Source organism: Hyla sarda, unplaced genomic scaffold (genome assembly GCF_029499605.1).
Source record: "Hyla sarda isolate aHylSar1 unplaced genomic scaffold, aHylSar1.hap1 scaffold_350, whole genome shotgun sequence".
Classification (NCBI taxonomy): Eukaryota; Metazoa; Chordata; class Amphibia; order Anura; family Hylidae; genus Hyla; species Hyla sarda.
In genome coordinates, this window is record NW_026610262.1 from 120,990 (window position 1) to 145,513 (window position 24,524).

The window sequence follows — 24,524 nt, forward strand, 5'->3', positions numbered from 1 at the left end:
GGAGAGATGTTGTTTACACCTAGTGATGTCAGTGGTATTGAGTGACATCACAGCACAGTGCTAAGGCTCCTGGGCCTGGACACAGCAGCGGCTGCAATATCTCAACGGAGAATACGTTTATATCTATGTGTGTGTGTGCGCATATATATATATATATATATATATATATATTTCTCCGCCGAAATCACTTTTAAACCCATTTCCACCTTTTTTTCCCTTCTCTTCCTCTTACTTTTTTTTCACGTTTTTTTACGTTTTTCTCCTTTTCGCCTCTTTTCTGGGCGTATTATTCTTCTTTTTCTTCTTTTTTTTCGTCTAATGCATACCCCATCAGTGCAGCAATGCTTATTCAATACCGCCAGCAGATGGAGACACTGGGGGATAATTTTCTAAGGATTTATACTGATTTTTCCTGTCTGAATTTGTCGCACAGAAAGTTGCAGGCCAAATATGTGTGACATTTCTGCGACTTTAGCTTCTAGAGCATTTTTACAACATTATACATAGGTGCTGAATACATAAAAAGCGACTGTTCAGCGACAGACAAGTCGCATCGGCTGAAAGTAGGCCAGAATGTCAGTCCATGTTGGAGCAGGTTTAGATACAGTCTAAAGCATAGATCTCAAAGTCTGTGCACAGAATTTAGCAAGGGCCTCGCACCTTCTGATGCATCAGGTAGGTGCACAATAGCATAGCCTAACCCTCTGTACTTTGGTCTATATTGATGCGGGACATAGACAGCCAGCTGATGACCAATCCATTAGTGCAATGGATGGCTGGAAGCATTTGTCTTTGCCTTTGCAATACCACAGAAGCAATGCATGGTCAATGTACAGCAATGACACACCTGTGTGAACAGCCAGGAGACCCCCCCCCCCATGTTATGTTACATAGTTACATAGTTAGTACGGTCGAAAAAAGACATATGTCCATCACGTTCAACCAGGGAATTAAGGGGTAGGGGTGTGGCGCGATATTGGGGAAGGGATGAGATTTTATATTTCTTCATAAGCATTAATCTTATTTTGTCAATTAGGAACATTCAGCACCCACCCGCTATCAAGGCAGCTGCCTATCATGTCATGCCCTACCTGCACAGGTGTGCTGGCTACTCAAATGATCCAATTAAGGAGGCCATTTAGTCAGCAGCAGCAGAAGTCCTGTGCCTGGACGCTCCAACAGGGGCCAGACACAAGCAGAAGCAGAAGCAGCAGAAGCAGCAGCAGCACCACCTTTTGTTTTTTGGCTGCAGCAGCAGCAAGGCCCACAGGGCTGGCTAGCTGGCTAGCCAGCCAGCAGGTAGCAATGACAGTAGAAATCTTTCTTTTTAACCCTGTAAGGGGGTGGTGCACTGTACCCGAAGATACTGCCATATCGGGTCAATGCATAGGGCGACGGAAGCAAGCTTCGAAATCGGCCCCCGTTCTCAAAAATCCATTTAATATATGGTCCCCAGATAGGGGACGTATCAGATATTAAACTGATAAGAACAGATACTACACTTGATCTTAGCCAAAAGGCCGAGAAGCGATAAATGTGAAAGGGGCGGGCCCAACAAGGTCCCCTTCATGGGCACTATCACTGCTTGCTGTCAGGGAGGCTGCCAGACAATTTTCCATGCACACTCTGGGCTGGGGGGCAGTCAACCACCAGTACACACAGCAGAACCTAAACCCATACCATTATTGCTAAGCAGCAAGACAGGGGCCCATTGCACTCCCACGGGGCCTTTTTAAATGCAATCCATAACCCGGATTTGCCAGGAACCCTTCTTACTCCTCCTACTTGCATGTGACACTGGGCTTAGGATCTGCATAGGAAACACACACACAAGCACACACCTACCTTTGTTGCCTGCAGATGCCTCCTTGGCTGTCCCCAAACGGTATCAAACCAACACCCACGGGAAGCTGTAAGCATAGAGGACATGCCTGCACCCCATTGGACTTACCTGTGTGGGTTAAATCCGGGTTATTTGACAACCTATGGCGGTGATGGTTCTGCTCAGGCAGAGCAGTGCTGATGCTCCTCATAAAGCTGTCGCTGCTGTGAAGGTTCTAGGTGACATCACAAATCCCTTTGGTTACATACACAACAAAGCTGGGTTGTTGTTGTTTACACTCTGCAAGGCCTGTGGAAGTGAGTGACATCATAGCACTGTAGTTCTGAGGGTTCAAGATGGATGCAACAATCTCCTGTTGCTTCTATGAAGGCCGTAATAGACGACATCACCAAACAGCTCCATAGTCACATACACAGCAAAGGAGAGATGTTGTTTACACCTAGTGATGTCAGTGGTATTGAGTGACATCACAGCACAGTGCTAAGGCTCCTGGGCCTGGACACAGCAGCGGCTGCAATATCTCAACGGAGAATACGTTTATATCTATGTGTGTGTGTGCGCATATATATATATATATATATATATATATATATATATATATATATATATTTCTCCGCCGAAATCACTTTTAAACCCATTTCCACCTTTTTTTCCCTTCTCTTCCTCTTACTTTTTTTTCAAGTTTTTTTACGTTTTTCTCCTTTTCGCCTCTTTTCTGGGCGTATTATTCTTCTTTTTCTTCTTTTTTTTCGTCTAATGCATACCCCATCAGTGCAGCAATGCTTATTCAATACCGCCAGCAGATGGAGACACTGGGGGATAATTTTCTAAGGATTTATACTGATTTTTCCTGTCTGAATTTGTCGCACAGAAAGTTGCAGGCCAAATATGTGTGACATTTCTGCGACTTTAGCTTCTAGAGCATTTTTACAACATTATACATAGGTGCTGAATACATAAAAAGCGACTGTTCAGCGACAGACAAGTCGCATCGGCTGAAAGTAGGCCAGAATGTCAGTCCATGTTGGAGCAGGTTTAGATACAGTCTAAAGCATAGATCTCAAAGTCTGTGCACAGAATTTAGCAAGGGCCTCGCACCTTCTGATGCATCAGGTAGGTGCACAATAGCATAGCCTAACCCTCTGTACTTTGGTCTATATTGATGCGGGACATAGACAGCCAGCTGATGACCAATCCATTAGTGCAATGGATGGCTGGAAGCATTTGTCTTTGCCTTTGCAATACCACAGAAGCAATGCATGGTCAATGTACAGCAATGACACACCTGTGTGAACAGCCAGGAGACCCCCCCCCCCATGTTATGTTACATAGTTACATAGTTAGTACGGTCGAAAAAAGACATATGTCCATCACGTTCAACCAGGGAATTAAGGGGTAGGGGTGTGGCGCGATATTGGGGAAGGGATGAGATTTTATATTTCTTCATAAGCATTAATCTTATTTTGTCAATTAGGAACATTCAGCACCCACCCGCTATCAAGGCAGCTGCCTATCATGTCATGCCCTACCTGCACAGGTGTGCTGGCTACTCAAATGATCCAATTAAGGAGGCCATTTAGTCAGCAGCAGCAGAAGTCCTGTGCCTGGACGCTCCAACAGGGGCCAGACACAAGCAGAAGCAGAAGCAGCAGAAGCAGCAGCAGCACCACCTTTTGTTTTTTGGCTGCAGCAGCAGCAAGGCCCACAGGGCTGGCTAGCTGGCTAGCCAGCAAGCAGGTAGCAATGAAAGTAGGAATCTTTCTTTTTAACCCTGTAAGGGGGTGGTGCACTGTACCCGAAGATACTGCCATATCGGGTCAATGCATAGGGCGACGGAAGCAAGCTTCGAAATCGGCCCCCGTTCTCAAAAATCCATTTAATATATGGTCCCCAGATAGGGGACGTATCAGATATTAAACTGATAAGAACAGATACTACACTTGATCTTAGCCAAAAGGCCGAGAAGCGATAACCGTGAAAGGGGCGGGCCCAACAAGGTCCCCTTCATGGGCACTATCACTGCTTGCTGTCAGGGAGGCTGCCAGACAATTTTCCATGCACACTCTGGGCTGGGGGGCAGTCAACCACCAGTACACACAGCAGAACCTAAACCCATACCATTATTGCTAAGCAGCAAGACAGGGGCCCATTGCACTCCCACGGGGCCTTTTTAAATGCAATCCATAACCCGGATTTGCCAGGAACCCTTCTTACTCCTCCTACTTGCATGTGACACTGGGCTTAGGATCTGCATAGGAAACACACACACAAGCACACACCTACCTTTGTTGCCTGCAGATGCCTCCTTGGCTGTCCCCAAACGGTATCAAACCAACACCCACGGGAAGCTGTAAGCATAGAGGACATGCCTGCACCCCATTGGACTTACCTGTGTGGGTTAAATCCGGGTTATTTGACAACCTATGGCGGTGATGGTTCTGCTCAGGCAGAGCAGTGCTGATGCTCCTCATAAAGCTGTCGCTGCTGTGAAGGTTCTAGGTGACATCACAAATCCCTTTGGTTACATACACAACAAAGCTGGGTTGTTGTTGTTTACACTCTGCAAGGCCTGTGGAAGTGAGTGACATCATAGCACTGTAGTTCTGAGGGTTCAAGATGGATGCAACAATCTCCTGTTGCTTCTATGAAGGCCGTAATAGACGACATCACCAAACAGCTCCATAGTCACATACACAGCAAAGGAGAGATGTTGTTTACACCTAGTGATGTCAGTGGTATTGAGTGACATCACAGCACAGTGCTAAGGCTCCTGGGCCTGGACACAGCAGCGGCTGCAATATCTCAACGGAGAATACGTTTATATCTATGTGTGTGTGTGCGCATATATATATATATATATATATATATATATATATATATATATATTTCTCCGCCGAAATCACTTTTAAACCCATTTCCACCTTTTTTTCCCTTCTCTTCCTCTTACTTTTTTTTCACGTTTTTTTACGTTTTTCTCCTTTTCGCCTCTTTTCTGGGCGTATTATTCTTCTTTTTCTTCTTTTTTTTCGTCTAATGCATACCCCATCAGTGCAGCAATGCTTATTCAATACCGCCAGCAGATGGAGACACTGGGGGATAATTTTCTAAGGATTTATACTGATTTTTCCTGTCTGAATTTGTCGCACAGAAAGTTGCAGGCCAAATATGTGTGACATTTCTGCGACTTTAGCTTCTAGAGCATTTTTACAACATTATACATAGGTGCTGAATACATAAAAAGCGACTGTTCAGCGACAGACAAGTCGCATCGGCTGAAAGTAGGCCAGAATGTCAGTCCATGTTGGAGCAGGTTTAGATACAGTCTAAAGCATAGATCTCAAAGTCTGTGCACAGAATTTAGCAAGGGCCTCGCACCTTCTGATGCATCAGGTAGGTGCACAATAGCATAGCCTAACCCTCTGTACTTTGGTCTATATTGATGCGGGACATAGACAGCCAGCTGATGACCAATCCATTAGTGCAATGGATGGCTGGAAGCATTTGTCTTTGCCTTTGCAATACCACAGAAGCAATGCATGGTCAATGTACAGCAATGACACACCTGTGTGAACAGCCAGGAGACCCCCCCCCCCATGTTATGTTACATAGTTACATAGTTAGTACGGTCGAAAAAAGACATATGTCCATCACGTTCAACCAGGGAATTAAGGGGTAGGGGTGTGGCGCGATATTGGGGAAGGGATGAGATTTTATATTTCTTCATAAGCATTAATCTTATTTTGTCAATTAGGAACATTCAGCACCCACCCGCTATCAAGGCAGCTGCCTATCATGTCATGCCCTACCTGCACAGGTGTGCTGGCTACTCAAATGATCCAATTAAGGAGGCCATTTAGTCAGCAGCAGCAGAAGTCCTGTGCCTGGACGCTCCAACAGGGGCCAGACACAAGCAGAAGCAGAAGCAGCAGAAGCAGCAGCAGCACCACCTTTTGTTTTTTGGCTGCAGCAGCAGCAAGGCCCACAGGGCTGGCTAGCTGGCTAGCCAGCAAGCAGGTAGCAATGAAAGTAGGAATCTTTCTTTTTAACCCTGTAAGGGGGTGGTGCACTGTACCCGAAGATACTGCCATATCGGGTCAATGCATAGGGCGACGGAAGCAAGCTTCGAAATCGGCCCCCGTTCTCAAAAATCCATTTAATATATGGTCCCCAGATAGGGGACGTATCAGATATTAAACTGATAAGAACAGATACTACACTTGATCTTAGCCAAAAGGCCGAGAAGCGATAACCGTGAAAGGGGCGGGCCCAACAAGGTCCCCTTCATGGGCACTATCACTGCTTGCTGTCAGGGAGGCTGCCAGACAATTTTCCATGCACACTCTGGGCTGGGGGGCAGTCAACCACCAGTACACACAGCAGAACCTAAACCCATACCATTATTGCTAAGCAGCAAGACAGGGGCCCATTGCACTCCCACGGGGCCTTTTTAAATGCAATCCATAACCCGGATTTGCCAGGAACCCTTCTTACTCCTCCTACTTGCATGTGACACTGGGCTTAGGATCTGCATAGGAAACACACACACAAGCACACACCTACCTTTGTTGCCTGCAGATGCCTCCTTGGCTGTCCCCAAACGGTATCAAACCAACACCCACGGGAAGCTGTAAGCATAGAGGACATGCCTGCACCCCATTGGACTTACCTGTGTGGGTTAAATCCGGGTTATTTGACAACCTATGGCGGTGATGGTTCTGCTCAGGCAGAGCAGTGCTGATGCTCCTCATAAAGCTGTCGCTGCTGTGAAGGTTCTAGGTGACATCACAAATCCCTTTGGTTACATACACAACAAAGCTGGGTTGTTGTTGTTTACACTCTGCAAGGCCTGTGGAAGTGAGTGACATCATAGCACTGTAGTTCTGAGGGTTCAAGATGGATGCAACAATCTCCTGTTGCTTCTATGAAGGCCGTAATAGACGACATCACCAAACAGCTCCATAGTCACATACACAGCAAAGGAGAGATGTTGTTTACACCTAGTGATGTCAGTGGTATTGAGTGACATCACAGCACAGTGCTAAGGCTCCTGGGCCTGGACACAGCAGCGGCTGCAATATCTCAACGGAGAATACGTTTATATCTATGTGTGTGTGTGCGCATATATATATATATATATATATATATATATATATATATATATATATATATATTTCTCCGCCGAAATCACTTTTAAACCCATTTCCACCTTTTTTTCCCTTCTCTTCCTCTTACTTTTTTTTCACGTTTTTTTACGTTTTTCTCCTTTTCGCCTCTTTTCTGGGCGTATTATTCTTCTTTTTCTTCTTTTTTTTCGTCTAATGCATACCCCATCAGTGCAGCAATGCTTATTCAATACCGCCAGCAGATGGAGACACTGGGGGATAATTTTCTAAGGATTTATACTGATTTTTCCTGTCTGAATTTGTCGCACAGAAAGTTGCAGGCCAAATATGTGTGACATTTCTGCGACTTTAGCTTCTAGAGCATTTTTACAACATTATACATAGGTGCTGAATACATAAAAAGCGACTGTTCAGCGACAGACAAGTCGCATCGGCTGAAAGTAGGCCAGAATGTCAGTCCATGTTGGAGCAGGTTTAGATACAGTCTAAAGCATAGATCTCAAAGTCTGTGCACAGAATTTAGCAAGGGCCTCGCACCTTCTGATGCATCAGGTAGGTGCACAATAGCATAGCCTAACCCTCTGTACTTTGGTCTATATTGATGCGGGACATAGACAGCCAGCTGATGACCAATCCATTAGTGCAATGGATGGCTGGAAGCATTTGTCTTTGCCTTTGCAATACCACAGAAGCAATGCATGGCCAATGTACAGCAATGACACACCTGTGTGAACAGCCAGGAGACCCCCCCCCCCCCCATGTTATGTTACATAGTTACATAGTTAGTACGGTCGAAAAAAGACATATGTCCATCACGTTCAACCAGGGAATTAAGGGGTAGGGGTGTGGCGCGATATTGGGGAAGGGATGAGATTTTATATTTCTTCATAAGCATTAATCTTATTTTGTCAATTAGGAACATTCAGCACCCACCCGCTATCAAGGCAGCTGCCTATCATGTCATGCCCTACCTGCACAGGTGTGCTGGCTACTCAAATGATCCAATTAAGGAGGCCATTTAGTCAGCAGCAGCAGAAGTCCTGTGCCTGGACGCTCCAACAGGGGCCAGACACAAGCAGAAGCAGAAGCAGCAGAAGCAGCAGCAGCACCACCTTTTGTTTTTTGGCTGCAGCAGCAGCAAGGCCCACAGGGCTGGCTAGCTGGCTAGCCAGCAAGCAGGTAGCAATGAAAGTAGGAATCTTTCTTTTTAACCCTGTAAGGGGGTGGTGCACTGTACCCGAAGATACTGCCATATCGGGTCAATGCATAGGGCGACGGAAGCAAGCTTCGAAATCGGCCCCCGTTCTCAAAAATCCATTTAATATATGGTCCCCAGATAGGGGACGTATCAGATATTAAACTGATAAGAACAGATTTTTTTTTTTTTTTTTTTTTTTTTTTATCTAAAGCCGAGGAACGTGCTTTCGATTCACCCAAAGTGCAAGAAAAAGTGCAAACGTGTTACACTAAAAAAAACGTGCACAAAGGATGCGGTCTATCGCAAGCCCTTCTCCGATAGGAGAGAGGCCCCCCAACAAACCTTACCCTTCGCCTCCGGACCAAAAGGTACCTGCGAGGTTCCAGGTTCGATGTCCCTTTTCGCCGAAGCTACTAGGAGACCACAAATGCTCCCGGCATCCCCCTTGGCGTTAGCCAAGGTATCTGCCCGCAGAGCCGATTACGGTAGGTACCCTGCGAAGCAGGAGTACCCGGGGTGTTTGCAGGGAGGTGCGGAACCTAATGGCCACACACACCTCCCCTAGACCGCCAGGAGGGACACCCAGAAGGGCTACCGCATCCTGACAAATCCTGTGAACACACAACACGCAAAAAGTGACACAGTGAGACAAAAAATAAATAAATAAGTGAATGTGTGCAGATATACTGCCCGGACATCCGGCCGGATCTATAAAAATTTCTCTGATCCTAGCCAGAAGGCCGGGAATCAAGAGGTGAGTGCCACAAGGTGAAGAGATTATGGTGCCCGTGCTTCAACTCAGTGAGCCTATTCTCCCAGTGAGTTTCGGCACCTCGGGGTCACCACTCCCCGAGGCACAAAAGTACCTCGGCTCTAGACCCTCTCAGCCTCATGGCGAGACCCGGAGGGAACAGGTCACATCGGGGCAGCCGTCGAGCTGATTCCTCAGAACCAGCCCCGGAAAGCCCTGGTACACCTGCATCCTCCATGCAGCACCCATCCCCACCAGCATGAAAACTGATAAGAACAGATACTACACTTGATCTTAGCCAAAAGGCCGAGAAGCGATAACCGTGAAAGGGGCGGGCCCAACAAGGTCCCCTTCATGGGCACTATCACTGCTTGCTGTCAGGGAGGCTGCCAGACAATTTTCCATGCACACTCTGGGCTGGGGGGCAGTCAACCACCAGTACACACAGCAGAACCTAAACCCATACCATTATTGCTAAGCAGCAAGACAGGGGCCCATTGCACTCCCACGGGGCCTTTTTAAATGCAATCCATAACCCGGATTTGCCAGGAACCCTTCTTACTCCTCCTACTTGCATGTGACACTGGGCTTAGGATCTGCATAGGAAACACACACACAAGCACACACCTACCTTTGTTGCCTGCAGATGCCTCCTTGGCTGTCCCCAAACGGTATCAAACCAACACCCACGGGAAGCTGTAAGCATAGAGGACATGCCTGCACCCCATTGGACTTACCTGTGTGGGTTAAATCCGGGTTATTTGACAACCTATGGCGGTGATGGTTCTGCTCAGGCAGAGCAGTGCTGATGCTCCTCATAAAGCTGTCGCTGCTGTGAAGGTTCTAGGTGACATCACAAATCCCTTTGGTTACATACACAACAAAGCTGGGTTGTTGTTGTTTACACTCTGCAAGGCCTGTGGAAGTGAGTGACATCATAGCACTGTAGTTCTGAGGGTTCAAGATGGATGCAACAATCTCCTGTTGCTTCTATGAAGGCCGTAATAGACGACATCACCAAACAGCTCCATAGTCACATACACAGCAAAGGAGAGATGTTGTTTACACCTAGTGATGTCAGTGGTATTGAGTGACATCACAGCACAGTGCTAAGGCTCCTGGGCCTGGACACAGCAGCGGCTGCAATATCTCAACGGAGAATACGTTTATATCTATGTGTGTGTGTGCGCATATATATATATATATATATATATATATATATATATATATATATATATATATTCTCCGCCGAAATCACTTTTAAACCCATTTCCACCTTTTTTTCCCTTCTCTTCCTCTTACTTTTTTTTCACGTTTTTTTACGTTTTTCTCCTTTTCGCCTCTTTTCTGGGCGTATTATTCTTCTTTTTCTTCTTTTTTTTCGTCTAATGCATACCCCATCAGTGCAGCAATGCTTATTCAATACCGCCAGCAGATGGAGACACTGGGGGATAATTTTCTAAGGATTTATACTGATTTTTCCTGTCTGAATTTGTCGCACAGAAAGTTGCAGGCCAAATATGTGTGACATTTCTGCGACTTTAGCTTCTAGAGCATTTTTACAACATTATACATAGGTGCTGAATACATAAAAAGCGACTGTTCAGCGACAGACAAGTCGCATCGGCTGAAGGCCAGAATGTCAGTCCATGTTGGAGCAGGTTTAGATACAGTCTAAAGCATAGATCTCAAAGTCTGTGCACAGAATTTAGCAAGGGCCTCGCACCTTCTGATGCATCAGGTAGGTGCACAATAGCATAGCCTAACCCTCTGTACTTTGGTCTATATTGATGCGGGACATAGACAGCCAGCTGATGACCAATCCATTAGTGCAATGGATGGCTGGAAGCATTTGTCTTTGCCTTTGCAATACCACAGAAGCAATGCATGGTCAATGTACAGCAATGACACACCTGTGTGAACAGCCAGGAGACCCCCCCCCCCCCCCATGTTATGTTACATAGTTACATAGTTAGTACGGTCGAAAAAAGACATATGTCCATCACGTTCAACCAGGGAATTAAGGGGTAGGGGTGTGGCGCGATATTGGGGAAGGGATGAGATTTTATATTTCTTCATAAGCATTAATCTTATTTTGTCAATTAGGAACATTCAGCACCCACCCGCTATCAAGGCAGCTGCCTATCATGTCATGCCCTACCTGCACAGGTGTGCTGGCTACTCAAATGATCCAATTAAGGAGGCCATTTAGTCAGCAGCAGCAGAAGTCCTGTGCCTGGACGCTCCAACAGGGGCCAGACACAAGCAGAAGCAGAAGCAGAAGCAGCAGAAGCAGCAGCAGCACCACCTTTTGTTTTTTGGCTGCAGCAGCAGCAAGGCCCACAGGGCTGGCTAGCTGGCTAGCCAGCAAGCAGGTAGCAATGAAAGTAGGAATCTTTCTTTTTAACCCTGTAAGGGGGTGGTGCACTGTACCCGAAGATACTGCCATATCGGGTCAATGCATAGGGCGACGGAAGCAAGCTTCGAAATCGGCCCCCGTTCTCAAAAATCCATTTAATATATGGTCCCCAGATAGGGGACGTATCAGATATTAAACTGATAAGAACAGATACTACACTTGATCTTAGCCAAAAGGCCGAGAAGCGATAACCGTGAAAGGGGCGGGCCCAACAAGGTCCCCTTCATGGGCACTATCACTGCTTGCTGTCAGGGAGGCTGCCAGACAATTTTCCATGCACACTCTGGGCTGGGGGGCAGTCAACCACCAGTACACACAGCAGAACCTAAACCCATACCATTATTGCTAAGCAGCAAGACAGGGGCCCATTGCACTCCCACGGGGCCTTTTTAAATGCAATCCATAACCCGGATTTGCCAGGAACCCTTCTTACTCCTCCTACTTGCATGTGACACTGGGCTTAGGATCTGCATAGGAAACACACACACAAGCACACACCTACCTTTGTTGCCTGCAGATGCCTCCTTGGCTGTCCCCAAACGGTATCAAACCAACACCCACGGGAAGCTGTAAGCATAGAGGACATGCCTGCACCCCATTGGACTTACCTGTGTGGGTTAAATCCGGGTTATTTGACAACCTATGGCGGTGATGGTTCTGCTCAGGCAGAGCAGTGCTGATGCTCCTCATAAAGCTGTCGCTGCTGTGAAGGTTCTAGGTGACATCACAAATCCCTTTGGTTACATACACAACAAAGCTGGGTTGTTGTTGTTTACACTCTGCAAGGCCTGTGGAAGTGAGTGACATCATAGCACTGTAGTTCTGAGGGTTCAAGATGGATGCAACAATCTCCTGTTGCTTCTATGAAGGCCGTAATAGACGACATCACCAAACAGCTCCATAGTCACATACACAGCAAAGGAGAGATGTTGTTTACACCTAGTGATGTCAGTGGTATTGAGTGACATCACAGCACAGTGCTAAGGCTCCTGGGCCTGGACACAGCAGCGGCTGCAATATCTCAACGGAGAATACGTTTATATCTATGTGTGTGTGTGCGCATATATATATATATATATATATATATATATATATATATATATATATTTCTCCGCCGAAATCACTTTTAAACCCATTTCCACCTTTTTTTCCCTTCTCTTCCTCTTACTTTTTTTTCACGTTTTTTTACGTTTTTCTCCTTTTCGCCTCTTTTCTGGGCGTATTATTCTTCTTTTTCTTCTTTTTTTTCGTCTAATGCATACCCCATCAGTGCAGCAATGCTTATTCAATACCGCCAGCAGATGGAGACACTGGGGGATAATTTTCTAAGGATTTATACTGATTTTTCCTGTCTGAATTTGTCGCACAGAAAGTTGCAGGCCAAATATGTGTGACATTTCTGCGACTTTAGCTTCTAGAGCATTTTTACAACATTATACATAGGTGCTGAATACATAAAAAGCGACTGTTCAGCGACAGACAAGTCGCATCGGCTGAAAGTAGGCCAGAATGTCAGTCCATGTTGGAGCAGGTTTAGATACAGTCTAAAGCATAGATCTCAAAGTCTGTGCACAGAATTTAGCAAGGGCCTCGCACCTTCTGATGCATCAGGTAGGTGCACAATAGCATAGCCTAACCCTCTGTACTTTGGTCTATATTGATGCGGGACATAGACAGCCAGCTGATGACCAATCCATTAGTGCAATGGATGGCTGGAAGCATTTGTCTTTGCCTTTGCAATACCACAGAAGCAATGCATGGTCAATGTACAGCAATGACACACCTGTGTGAACAGCCAGGAGACCCCCCCCCCCCCCATGTTATGTTACATAGTTACATAGTTAGTACGGTCGAAAAAAGACATATGTCCATCACGTTCAACCAGGGAATTAAGGGGTAGGGGTGTGGCGCGATATTGGGGAAGGGATGAGATTTTATATTTCTTCATAAGCATTAATCTTATTTTGTCAATTAGGAACATTCAGCACCCACCCGCTATCAAGGCAGCTGCCTATCATGTCATGCCCTACCTGCACAGGTGTGCTGGCTACTCAAATGATCCAATTAAGGAGGCCATTTAGTCAGCAGCAGCAGAAGTCCTGTGCCTGGACGCTCCAACAGGGGCCAGACACAAGCAGAAGCAGAAGCAGCAGAAGCAGCAGCAGCACCACCTTTTGTTTTTTGGCTGCAGCAGCAGCAAGGCCCACAGGGCTGGCTAGCTGGCTAGCCAGCAAGCAGGTAGCAATGAAAGTAGGAATCTTTCTTTTTAACCCTGTAAGGGGGTGGTGCACTGTACCCGAAGATACTGCCATATCGGGTCAATGCATAGGGCGACGGAAGCAAGCTTCGAAATCGGCCCCCGTTCTCAAAAATCCATTTAATATATGGTCCCCAGATAGGGGACGTATCAGATATTAAACTGATAAGAACAGATACTACACTTGATCTTAGCCAAAAGGCCGAGAAGCGATAACCGTGAAAGGGGCGGGCCCAACAAGGTCCCCTTCATGGGCACTATCACTGCTTGCTGTCAGGGAGGCTGCCAGACAATTTTCCATGCACACTCTGGGCTGGGGGGCAGTCAACCACCAGTACACACAGCAGAACCTAAACCCATACCATTATTGCTAAGCAGCAAGACAGGGGCCCATTGCACTCCCACGGGGCCTTTTTAAATGCAATCCATAACCCGGATTTGCCAGGAACCCTTCTTACTCCTCCTACTTGCATGTGACACTGGGCTTAGGATCTGCATAGGAAACACACACACAAGCACACACCTACCTTTGTTGCCTGCAGATGCCTCCTTGGCTGTCCCCAAACGGTATCAAACCAACACCCACGGGAAGCTGTAAGCATAGAGGACATGCCTGCACCCCATTGGACTTACCTGTGTGGGTTAAATCCGGGTTATTTGACAACCTATGGCGGTGATGGTTCTGCTCAGGCAGAGCAGTGCTGATGCTCCTCATAAAGCTGTCGCTGCTGTGAAGGTTCTAGGTGACATCACAAATCCCTTTGGTTACATACACAACAAAGCTGGGTTGTTGTTGTTTACACTCTGCAAGGCCTGTGGAAGTGAGTGACATCATAGCACTGTAGTTCTGAGGGTTCAAGATGGATGCAACAATCTCCTGTTGCTTCTATGAAGGCCGTAATAGACGACATCACCAAACAGCTCCATAGTCACATACACAGCAAAGGAGAGATGTTGTTTACACCTAGTGATGTCAGTGGTATTGAGTGACATCACAGCACAGTGCTAAGGCTCCTGGGCCTGGACACAGCAGCGGCTGCAATATCTCAACGGAGAATACGTTTATATCTATGTGTGTGTGTGCGCATATATATATATATATATATATATATATATATATATATATATATATTTCTCCGCCGAAATCACTTTTAAACCCATTTCCACCTTTTTTTCCCTTCTCTTCCTCTTACTTTTTTTTCACGTTTTTTTACGTTTTTCTCCTTTTCGCCTCTTTTCTGGGCGTATTATTCTTCTTTTTCTTCTTTTTTTTCGTCTAATGCATACCCCATCAGTGCAGCAATGCTTATTCAATACCGCCAGCAGATGGAGACACTGGGGGATAATTTTCTAAGGATTTATACTGATTTTTCCTGTCTGAATTTGTCGCACAGAAAGTTGCAGGCCAAATATGTGTGACATTTCTGCGACTTTAGCTTCTAGAGCATTTTTACAACATTATACATAGGTGCTGAATACATAAAAAGCGACTGTTCAGCGACAGACAAGTCGCATCGGCTGAAAGTAGGCCAGAATGTCAGTCCATGTTGGAGCAGGTTTAGATACAGTCTAAAGCATAGATCTCAAAGTCTGTGCACAGAATTTAGCAAGGGCCTCGCACCTTCTGATGCATCAGGTAGGTGCACAAATAGCCTAACCCTCTGTACTTTGGTCTATATTGATGCGGGACATAGACAGCCAGCTGATGACCAATCCATTAGTGCAATGGATGGCTGGAAGCATTTGTCTTTGCCTTTGCAATACCACAGAAGCAATGCATGGTCAATGTACAGCAATGACACACCTGTGTGAACAGCCAGGAGACCCCCCCCCCCATGTTATGTTACATAGTTACATAGTTAGTACGGTCGAAAAAAGACATATGTCCATCACGTTCAACCAGGGAATTAAGGGGTAGGGGTGTGGCGCGATATTGGGGAAGGGATGAGATTTTATATTTCTTCATAAGCATTAATCTTATTTTGTCAATTAGGAACATTCAGCACCCACCCGCTATCAAGGCAGCTGCCTATCATGTCATGCCCTACCTGCACAGGTGTGCTGGCTACTCAAATGATCCAATTAAGGAGGCCATTTAGTCAGCAGCAGCAGAAGTCCTGTGCCTGGACGCTCCAACAGGGGCCAGACACAAGCAGAAGCAGAAGCAGCAGAAGCAGCAGCAGCACCACCTTTTGTTTTTTGGCTGCAGCAGCAGCAAGGCCCACAGGGCTGGCTAGCTGGCTAGCCAGCAAGCAGGTAGCAATGAAAGTAGGAATCTTTCTTTTTAACCCTGTAAGGGGGTGGTGCACTGTACCCGAAGATACTGCCATATCGGGTCAATGCATAGGGCGACGGAAGCAAGCTTCGAAATCGGCCCCCGTTCTCAAAAATCCATTTAATATATGGTCCCCAGATAGGGGACGTATCAGATATTAAACTGATAAGAACAGATACTACACTTGATCTTAGCCAAAAGGCCGAGAAGCGATAACCGTGAAAGGGGCGGGCCCAACAAGGTCCCCTTCATGGGCACTATCACTGCTTGCTGTCAGGGAGGCTGCCAGACAATTTTCCATGCACACTCTGGGCTGGGGGGCAGTCAACCACCAGTACACACAGCAGAACCTAAACCCATACCATTATTGCTAAGCAGCAAGACAGGGGCCCATTGCACTCCCACGGGGCCTTTTTAAATGCAATCCATAACCCGGATTTGCCAGGAACCCTTCTTACTCCTCCTACTTGCATGTGACACTGGGCTTAGGATCTGCATAGGAAACACACACACAAGCACACACCTACCTTTGTTGCCTGCAGATGCCTCCTTGGCTGTCCCCAAACGGTATCAAACCAACACCCACGGGAAGCTGTAAGCATAGAGGACATGCCTGCACCCCATTGGACTTACCTGTGTGGGTTAAATCCGGGTTATTTGACAACCTATGGCGGTGATGGTTCTGCTCAGGCAGAGCAGTGCTGATGCTCCTCATAAAGCTGTCGCTGCTGTGAAGGTTCTAGGTGACATCACAAATCCCTTTGGTTACATACACAACAAAGCTGGGTTGTTGTTGTTTACACTCTGCAAGGCCTGTGGAAGTGAGTGACATCATAGCACTGTAGTTCTGAGGGTTCAAGATGGATGCAACAATCTCCTGTTGCTTCTATGAAGGCCGTAATAGACGACATCACCAAACAGCTCCATAGTCACATACACAGCAAAGGAGAGATGTTGTTTACACCTAGTGATGTCAGTGGTATTGAGTGACATCACAGCACAGTGCTAAGGCTCCTGGGCCTGGACACAGCAGCGGCTGCAATATCTCAACGGAGAATACATTTATATCTATGTGTGTGTGTGCGCATATATATATATATATATATATATATATATATATATATATATATATATATATATTTCTCCGCCGAAATCACTTTTAAACCCATTTCCACCTTTTTTTCCCTTCTCCTCCTCTTACTTTTTTTTCACGTTTTTTTACGTTTTTCTCCTTTTCGCCTCTTTTCTGGGCGTATTATTCTTCTTTTTCTTCTTTTTTTTCGTCTAATGCATACCCCATCAGTGCAGCAATGCTTATTCAATACCGCCAGCAGATGGAGACACTGGGGGATAATTTTCTAAGGATTTATACTGATTTTTCCTGTCTGAATTTGTCGCACAGAAAGTTGCAGGCCAAATATGTGTGACATTTCTGCGACTTTAGCTTCTAGAGCATTTTTACAACATTATACATAGGTGCTGAATACATAAAAAGCGACTGTTCAGCGACAGACAAGTCGCATCGGCTGAAAGTAGGCCAGAATGTCAGTCCATGTTGGAGCAGGTTTAGATACAGTCTAAAGCATAGATCTCAAAGTCTGTGCACAGAATTTAGCAAGGGCCTCGCACCTTCTGATGCATCAGGTAGGTGCACAATAGCATAGCCTAACCCTCTGTACTTTGGTCTATATTGATGCGGGACATAGACAGCCAGCTGATGACCAATCCATTAGTGCAATGGATGGCTGGAAGCATTTGTCTTTGCCTTTGCAATACCACAGAAGCAATGCATGGTCAATGTACAGCAATGACACACCTGTGTGAACAGCCAGGAGACCCCCCCCCCATGTTATGTTACATAGTTACATAGTTAGTACGGTCGAAAAAAGACATATGTCCATCACGTTCAACCAGGGAATTAAGGGGTAGGGGTGTGGCGCGATATTGGGGAAGGGATGAGATTTTATATTTCTTCATAAGCATTAATCTTATTTTGTCAATTAGGAACATTCAGCACCCACCCGCTATCAAGGCAGCTGCCTATCATGTCATGCCCTACCTGCACAGGTGTGCTGGCTACTCAAATGATCCAATTAAGGAGGCCATTTAGTCAGCAGCAGCAGAAGTCCTGTGCCTGGACGCTCCAACAGGGGCCAGACACAAGCAGAAGCAGAAGCAGCAGAAGCAGCAGCAGCACCACCTTTTGTTTTTTGGCTGCAGCAGCAGCAAGGCCCACAGGGCTGGCTAGCTGGCTAGCCAGCAAGCAGGTAGCAATGAAAGTAGGAATCTTTCTTTTTAACCCTGTAAGGGGGTGGTGCACTGTACCCGAAGATACTGCCATATCGGGTCAATGCATAGGGCGACGGAAGCAAGCTTCGAAATCGGCCCCCGTTCTCAAAAATCCATTTAATATATGGTCCCCAGATAGGGGACGTATCAGATATTAAACTGATAAGAACAGATACTACACTTGATCTTAGCCAAAAGGCCGAGAAGCGATAACCGTGAAAGGGGCGGGCCCAACAAGGTCCCCTTCATGGGCACTATCACTGCTTGCTGTCAGGGAGGCTGCCAGACAATTTTCCATGCACACTCTGGGCTGGGGGGCAGTCAACCACCAGTACACACAGCAGAACCTAAACCCATACCATTATTGCTAAGCAGCAAGACAGGGGCCCATTGCACTCCCACGGGGCCTTTTTAAATGCAATCCATAACCCGGATTTGCCAGGAACCCTTCTTACTCCTCCTACTTGCATGTGACACTGGGCTTAGGATCTGCATAGGAAACACACACACAAGCACACACCTACCTTTGTTGCCTGCAGATGCCTCCTTGGCTGTCCCCAAACGGTATCAAACCAACACCCACGGGAAGCTGTAAGCATAGAGGACATGCCTGCACCCCATTGGACTTACCTGTGTGGGTTAAATCCGGGTTATTTGACAACCTATGGCGGTGATGGTTCTGCTCAGGCAGAGCAGTGCTGATGCTCCTCATAAAGCTGTCGCTGCTGTGAAGGTTCTAGGTGACATCACAAATCCCTTTGGTTACATACACAACAAAGCTGGGTTGTTGTTGTTTACACTCTGCAAGGCCTGTGGAAGTGAGTGACATCATAGCACTGTAGTTCTGAGGGTTCAAGATGGATGCAACAATCTCCTGTTGCTTCTATGAAGGCCGTAATAGACGACATCACCAAACAGCTCCATAGTCACATACACAGCAAAGGAGAGATGTTGTTTACACCTAGTGATGTCAGTGGTATTGAGTGACATCACAGCACAGTGCTAAGGCTCCTGGGCCTGGACACAGCAGCGGCTGCAATATCTCAACGGAGAATACGTTTATATCTATGTGTGTGTGTGCGCATATATATATATATATATATATATATATATATATATATATATATATTTCTCCGCCGAAATCACTTTTAAACCCATTTCCACCTTTTTTTCCCTTCTCCTCCTCTTACTTTTTTTTCACGTTTTTTTACGTTTTTCTCCTTTTCGCCTCTTTTCTGGGCGTATTATTCTTCTTTTTCTTCTTTTTTTTCGTCTAATGCATACCCCATCAGTGCAGCAATGCTTATTCAATACCGCCAGCAGATGGAGACACTGGGGGATAATTTTCTAAGGATTTATACTGATTTTTCCTGTCTGAATTTGTCGCACAGAAAGTTGCAGGCCAAATATGTGTGACATTTCTGCGACTTTAGCTTCTAGAGCATTTTTACAACATTATACATAGGTGCTGAATACATAAAAAGCGACTGTTCAGCGACAGACAAGTCGCATCGGCTGAAAGTAGGCCAGAATGTCAGTCCATGTTGGAGCAGGTTTAGATACAGTCTAAAGCATAGATCTCAAAGTCTGTGCACAGAATTTAGCAAGGGCCTCGCACCTTCTGATGCATCAGGTAGGTGCACAATAGCATAGCCTAACCCTCTGTACTTTGGTCTATATTGATGCGGGACATAGACAGCCAGCTGATGACCAATCCATTAGTGCAATGGATGGCTGGAAGCATTTGTCTTTGCCTTTGCAATACCACAGAAGCAATGCATGGTCAATGTACAGCAATGACACACCTGTGTGAACAGCCAGGAGACCCCCCCCCCATGTTATGTTACATAGTTACATAGTTAGTACGGTCGAAAAAAGACATATGTCCATCACGTTCAACCAGGGAATTAAGGGGTAGGGGTGTGGCGCGATATTGGGGAAGGGATGAGATTTTATATTTCTTCATAAGCATTAATCTTATTTTGTCAATTAGGAACATTCAGCACCCACCCGCTATCAAGGCAGCTGCCTATCATGTCATGCCCTACCTGCACAGGTGTGCTGGCTACTCAAATGATCCAATTAAGGAGGCCATTTAGTCAGCAGCAGCAGAAGTCCTGTGCCTGGACGCTCCAACAGGGGCCAGACACAAGCAGAAGCAGAAGCAGCAGAAGCAGCAGCAGCACCACCTTTTGTTTTTTGGCTGCAGCAGCAGCAAGGCCCACAGGGCTGGCTAGCTGGCTAGCCAGCAAGCAGGTAGCAATGAAAGTAGGAATCTTTCTTTTTAACCCTGTAAGGGGGTGGTGCACTGTACCCGAAGATACTGCCATATCGGGTCAATGCATAGGGCGACGGAAGCAAGCTTCGAAATCGGCCCCCGTTCTCAAAAATCCATTTAATATATGGTCCCCAGATAGGGGACGTATCAGATATTAAACTGATAAGAACAGATACTACACTTGATCTTAGCCAAAAGGCCGAGAAGCGATAACCGTGAAAGGGGCGGGCCCAACAAGGTCCCCTTCATGGGCACTATCACTGCTTGCTGTCAGGGAGGCTGCCAGACAATTTTCCATGCACACTCTGGGCTGGGGGGCAGTCAACCACCAGTACACACAGCAGAACCTAAACCCATACCATTATTGCTAAGCAGCAAGACAGGGGCCCATTGCACTCCCACGGGGCCTTTTTAAATGCAATCCATAACCCGGATTTGCCAGGAACCCTTCTTACTCCTCCTACTTGCATGTGACACTGGGCTTAGGATCTGCATAGGAAACACACACACAAGCACACACCTACCTTTGTTGCCTGCAGATGCCTCCTTGGCTGTCCCCAAACGGTATCAAACCAACACCCACGGGAAGCTGTAAGCATAGAGGACATGCCTGCACCCCATTGGACTTACCTGTGTGGGTTAAATCCGGGTTATTTGACAACCTATGGCGGTGATGGTTCTGCTCAGGCAGAGCAGTGCTGATGCTCCTCATAAAGCTGTCGCTGCTGTGAAGGTTCTAGGTGACATCACAAATCCCTTTGGTTACATACACAACAAAGCTGGGTTGTTGTTGTTTACACTCTGCAAGGCCTGTGGAAGTGAGTGACATCATAGCACTGTAGTTCTGAGGGTTCAAGATGGATGCAACAATCTCCTGTTGCTTCTATGAAGGCCGTAATAGACGACATCACCAAACAGCTCCATAGTCACATACACAGCAAAGGAGAGATGTTGTTTACACCTAGTGATGTCAGTGGTATTGAGTGACATCACAGCACAGTGCTAAGGCTCCTGGGCCTGGACACAGCAGCGGCTGCAATATCTCAACGGAGAATACGTTTATATCTATGTGTGTGTGTGCGCATATATATATATATATATATATATATATATATATATATATATATATTTCTCCGCCGAAATCACTTTTAAACCCATTTCCACCTTTTTTTCCCTTCTCCTCCTCTTACTTTTTTTTCACGTTTTTTTACGTTTTTCTCCTTTTCGCCTCTTTTCTGGGCGTATTATTCTTCTTTTTCTTCTTTTTTTTCGTCTAATGCATACCCCATCAGTGCAGCAATGCTTATTCAATACCGCCAGCAGATGGAGACACTGGGGGATAATTTTCTAAGGATTTATACTGATTTTTCCTGTCTGAATTTGTCGCACAGAAAGTTGCAGGCCAAATATGTGTGACATTTCTGCGACTTTAGCTTCTAGAGCATTTTTACAACATTATACATAGGTGCTGAATACATAAAAAGCGACTGTTCAGCGACAGACAAGTCGCATCGGCTGAAAGTAGGCCAGAATGTCAGTCCATGTTGGAGCAGGTTTAGATACAGTCTAAAGCATAGATCTCAAAGTCTGTGCACAGAATTTAGCAAGGGCCTCGCACCTTCTGATGCATCAGGTAGGTGCACAATAGCATAGCCTAACCCTCTGTACTTTGGTCTATATTGATGCGGGACATAGACAGCCAGCTGATGACCAATCCATTAGTGCAATGGATGGCTGGAAGCATTTGTCTTTGCCTTTGCAATACCACAGAAGCAATGCATGGTCAATGTACAGCAATGACACACCTGTGTGAACAGCCAGGAGACCCCCCCCCCATGTTATGTTACATAGTTACATAGTTAGTACGGTCGAAAAAAGACATATGTCCATCACGTTCAACCAGGGAATTAAGGGGTAGGGGTGTGGCGCGATATTGGGGAAGGGATGAGATTTTATATTTCTTCATAAGCATTAATCTTATTTTGTCAATTAGGAACATTCAGCACCCACCCGCTATCAAGGCAGCTGCCTATCATGTCATGCCCTACCTGCACAGGTGTGCTGGCTACTCAAATGATCCAATTAAGGAGGCCATTTAGTCAGCAGCAGCAGAAGTCCTGTGCCTGGACGCTCCAACAGGGGCCAGACACAAGCAGAAGCAGAAGCAGCAGAAGCAGCAGCAGCACCACCTTTTGTTTTTTGGCTGCAGCAGCAGCAAGGCCCACAGGGCTGGCTAGCTGGCTAGCCAGCAAGCAGGTAGCAATGAAAGTAGGAATCTTTCTTTTTAACCCTGTAAGGGGGTGGTGCACTGTACCCGAAGATACTGCCATATCGGGTCAATGCATAGGGCGACGGAAGCAAGCTTCGAAATCGGCCCCCGTTCTCAAAAATCCATTTAATATATGGTCCCCAGATAGGGGACGTATCAGATATTAAACTGATAAGAACAGATACTACACTTGATCTTAGCCAAAAGGCCGAGAAGCGATAACCGTGAAAGGGGCGGGCCCAACAAGGTCCCCTTCATGGGCACTATCACTGCTTGCTGTCAGGGAGGCTGCCAGACAATTTTCCATGCACACTCTGGGCTGGGGGGCAGTCAACCACCAGTACACACAGCAGAACCTAAACCCATACCATTATTGCTAAGCAGCAAGACAGGGGCCCATTGCACTCCCACGGGGCCTTTTTAAATGCAATCCATAACCCGGATTTGCCAGGAACCCTTCTTACTCCTCCTACTTGCATGTGACACTGGGCTTAGGATCTGCATAGGAAACACACACACAAGCACACACCTACCTTTGTTGCCTGCAGATGCCTCCTTGGCTGTCCCCAAACGGTATCAAACCAACACCCACGGGAAGCTGTAAGCATAGAGGACATGCCTGCACCCCATTGGACTTACCTGTGTGGGTTAAATCCGGGTTATTTGACAACCTATGGCGGTGATGGTTCTGCTCAGGCAGAGCAGTGCTGATGCTCCTCATAAAGCTGTCGCTGCTGTGAAGGTTCTAGGTGACATCACAAATCCCTTTGGTTACATACACAACAAAGCTGGGTTGTTGTTGTTTACACTCTGCAAGGCCTGTGGAAGTGAGTGACATCATAGCACTGTAGTTCTGAGGGTTCAAGATGGATGCAACAATCTCCTGTTGCTTCTATGAAGGCCGTAATAGACGACATCACCAAACAGCTCCATAGTCACATACACAGCAAAGGAGAGATGTTGTTTACACCTAGTGATGTCAGTGGTATTGAGTGACATCACAGCACAGTGCTAAGGCTCCTGGGCCTGGACACAGCAGCGGCTGCAATATCTCAACGGAGAATACGTTTATATCTATGTGTGTGTGTGCGCATATATATATATATATATATATATATATATATATATATATTTCTCCGCCGAAATCACTTTTAAACCCATTTCCACCTTTTTTTCCCTTCTCCTCCTCTTACTTTTTTTTCACGTTTTTTTACGTTTTTCTCCTTTTCGCCTCTTTTCTGGGCGTATTATTCTTCTTTTTCTTCTTTTTTTTCGTCTAATGCATACCCCATCAGTGCAGCAATGCTTATTCAATACCGCCAGCAGATGGAGACACTGGGGGATAATTTTCTAAGGATTTATACTGATTTTTCCTGTCTGAATTTGTCGCACAGAAAGTTGCAGGCCAAATATGTGTGACATTTCTGCGACTTTAGCTTCTAGAGCATTTTTACAACATTATACATAGGTGCTGAATACATAAAAAGCGACTGTTCAGCGACAGACAAGTCGCATCGGCTGAAAGTAGGCCAGAATGTCAGTCCATGTTGGAGCAGGTTTAGATACAGTCTAAAGTATAGATCTCAAAGTCTGTGCACAGAATTTAGCAAGGGCCTCGCACCTTCTGATGCATCAGGTAGGTGCACAATAGCATAGCCTAACCCTCTGTACTTTGGTCTATATTGATGCGGGACATAGACAGCCAGCTGATGACCAATCCATTAGTGCAATGGATGGCTGGAAGCATTTGTCTTTGCCTTTGCAATACCACAGAAGCAATGCATGGTCAATGTACAGCAATGACACACCTGTGTGAACAGCC

General features: G+C 46.1%; 10 non-coding genes and 1 pseudogene across 10 annotated transcripts; all 11 read right to left on the reverse strand.

Moving 5' to 3' along the window:
* Positions 1-1,341: 1,341 nt before the first annotated feature.
* LOC130331520 (U2 spliceosomal RNA) lies at positions 1,342-1,532 on the reverse strand. Its single transcript, XR_008874410.1, has one exon. It is a non-coding gene; the product is annotated as a U2 spliceosomal RNA (small nuclear RNA).
* Positions 1,533-3,622: 2,090 nt separating this feature from the next.
* LOC130331521 (U2 spliceosomal RNA) lies at positions 3,623-3,813 on the reverse strand. The gene has a single exon (XR_008874411.1). It is a non-coding gene; the product is annotated as a U2 spliceosomal RNA (small nuclear RNA).
* Positions 3,814-5,899: 2,086 nt separating this feature from the next.
* LOC130331522 (U2 spliceosomal RNA) lies at positions 5,900-6,090 on the reverse strand. Its single transcript, XR_008874412.1, has one exon. It is a non-coding gene; the product is annotated as a U2 spliceosomal RNA (small nuclear RNA).
* A 2,097-nt stretch (positions 6,091-8,187) lies between these two features.
* LOC130331477 (U2 spliceosomal RNA) lies at positions 8,188-8,380 on the reverse strand. The gene has a single exon (XR_008874377.1). It is a non-coding gene; the product is annotated as a U2 spliceosomal RNA (small nuclear RNA).
* A 693-nt stretch (positions 8,381-9,073) lies between these two features.
* On the reverse strand, positions 9,074-9,233 carry LOC130331483 (U2 spliceosomal RNA; annotated as a pseudogene).
* A 2,099-nt stretch (positions 9,234-11,332) lies between these two features.
* Positions 11,333-11,523, reverse strand: LOC130331523 (U2 spliceosomal RNA). Its single transcript, XR_008874413.1, has one exon. It is a non-coding gene; the product is annotated as a U2 spliceosomal RNA (small nuclear RNA).
* A 2,091-nt stretch (positions 11,524-13,614) lies between these two features.
* On the reverse strand, positions 13,615-13,805 carry LOC130331526 (U2 spliceosomal RNA). The gene has a single exon (XR_008874415.1). It is a non-coding gene; the product is annotated as a U2 spliceosomal RNA (small nuclear RNA).
* A 2,084-nt stretch (positions 13,806-15,889) lies between these two features.
* On the reverse strand, positions 15,890-16,080 carry LOC130331527 (U2 spliceosomal RNA). The gene has a single exon (XR_008874416.1). It is a non-coding gene; the product is annotated as a U2 spliceosomal RNA (small nuclear RNA).
* A 2,095-nt stretch (positions 16,081-18,175) lies between these two features.
* Positions 18,176-18,366, reverse strand: LOC130331528 (U2 spliceosomal RNA). The gene has a single exon (XR_008874417.1). It is a non-coding gene; the product is annotated as a U2 spliceosomal RNA (small nuclear RNA).
* Positions 18,367-20,453: 2,087 nt separating this feature from the next.
* Positions 20,454-20,644, reverse strand: LOC130331529 (U2 spliceosomal RNA). The gene has a single exon (XR_008874418.1). It is a non-coding gene; the product is annotated as a U2 spliceosomal RNA (small nuclear RNA).
* Positions 20,645-22,731: 2,087 nt separating this feature from the next.
* Positions 22,732-22,922, reverse strand: LOC130331530 (U2 spliceosomal RNA). Its single transcript, XR_008874419.1, has one exon. It is a non-coding gene; the product is annotated as a U2 spliceosomal RNA (small nuclear RNA).
* Between the last annotated feature and the right edge of the window lie 1,602 nt (positions 22,923-24,524).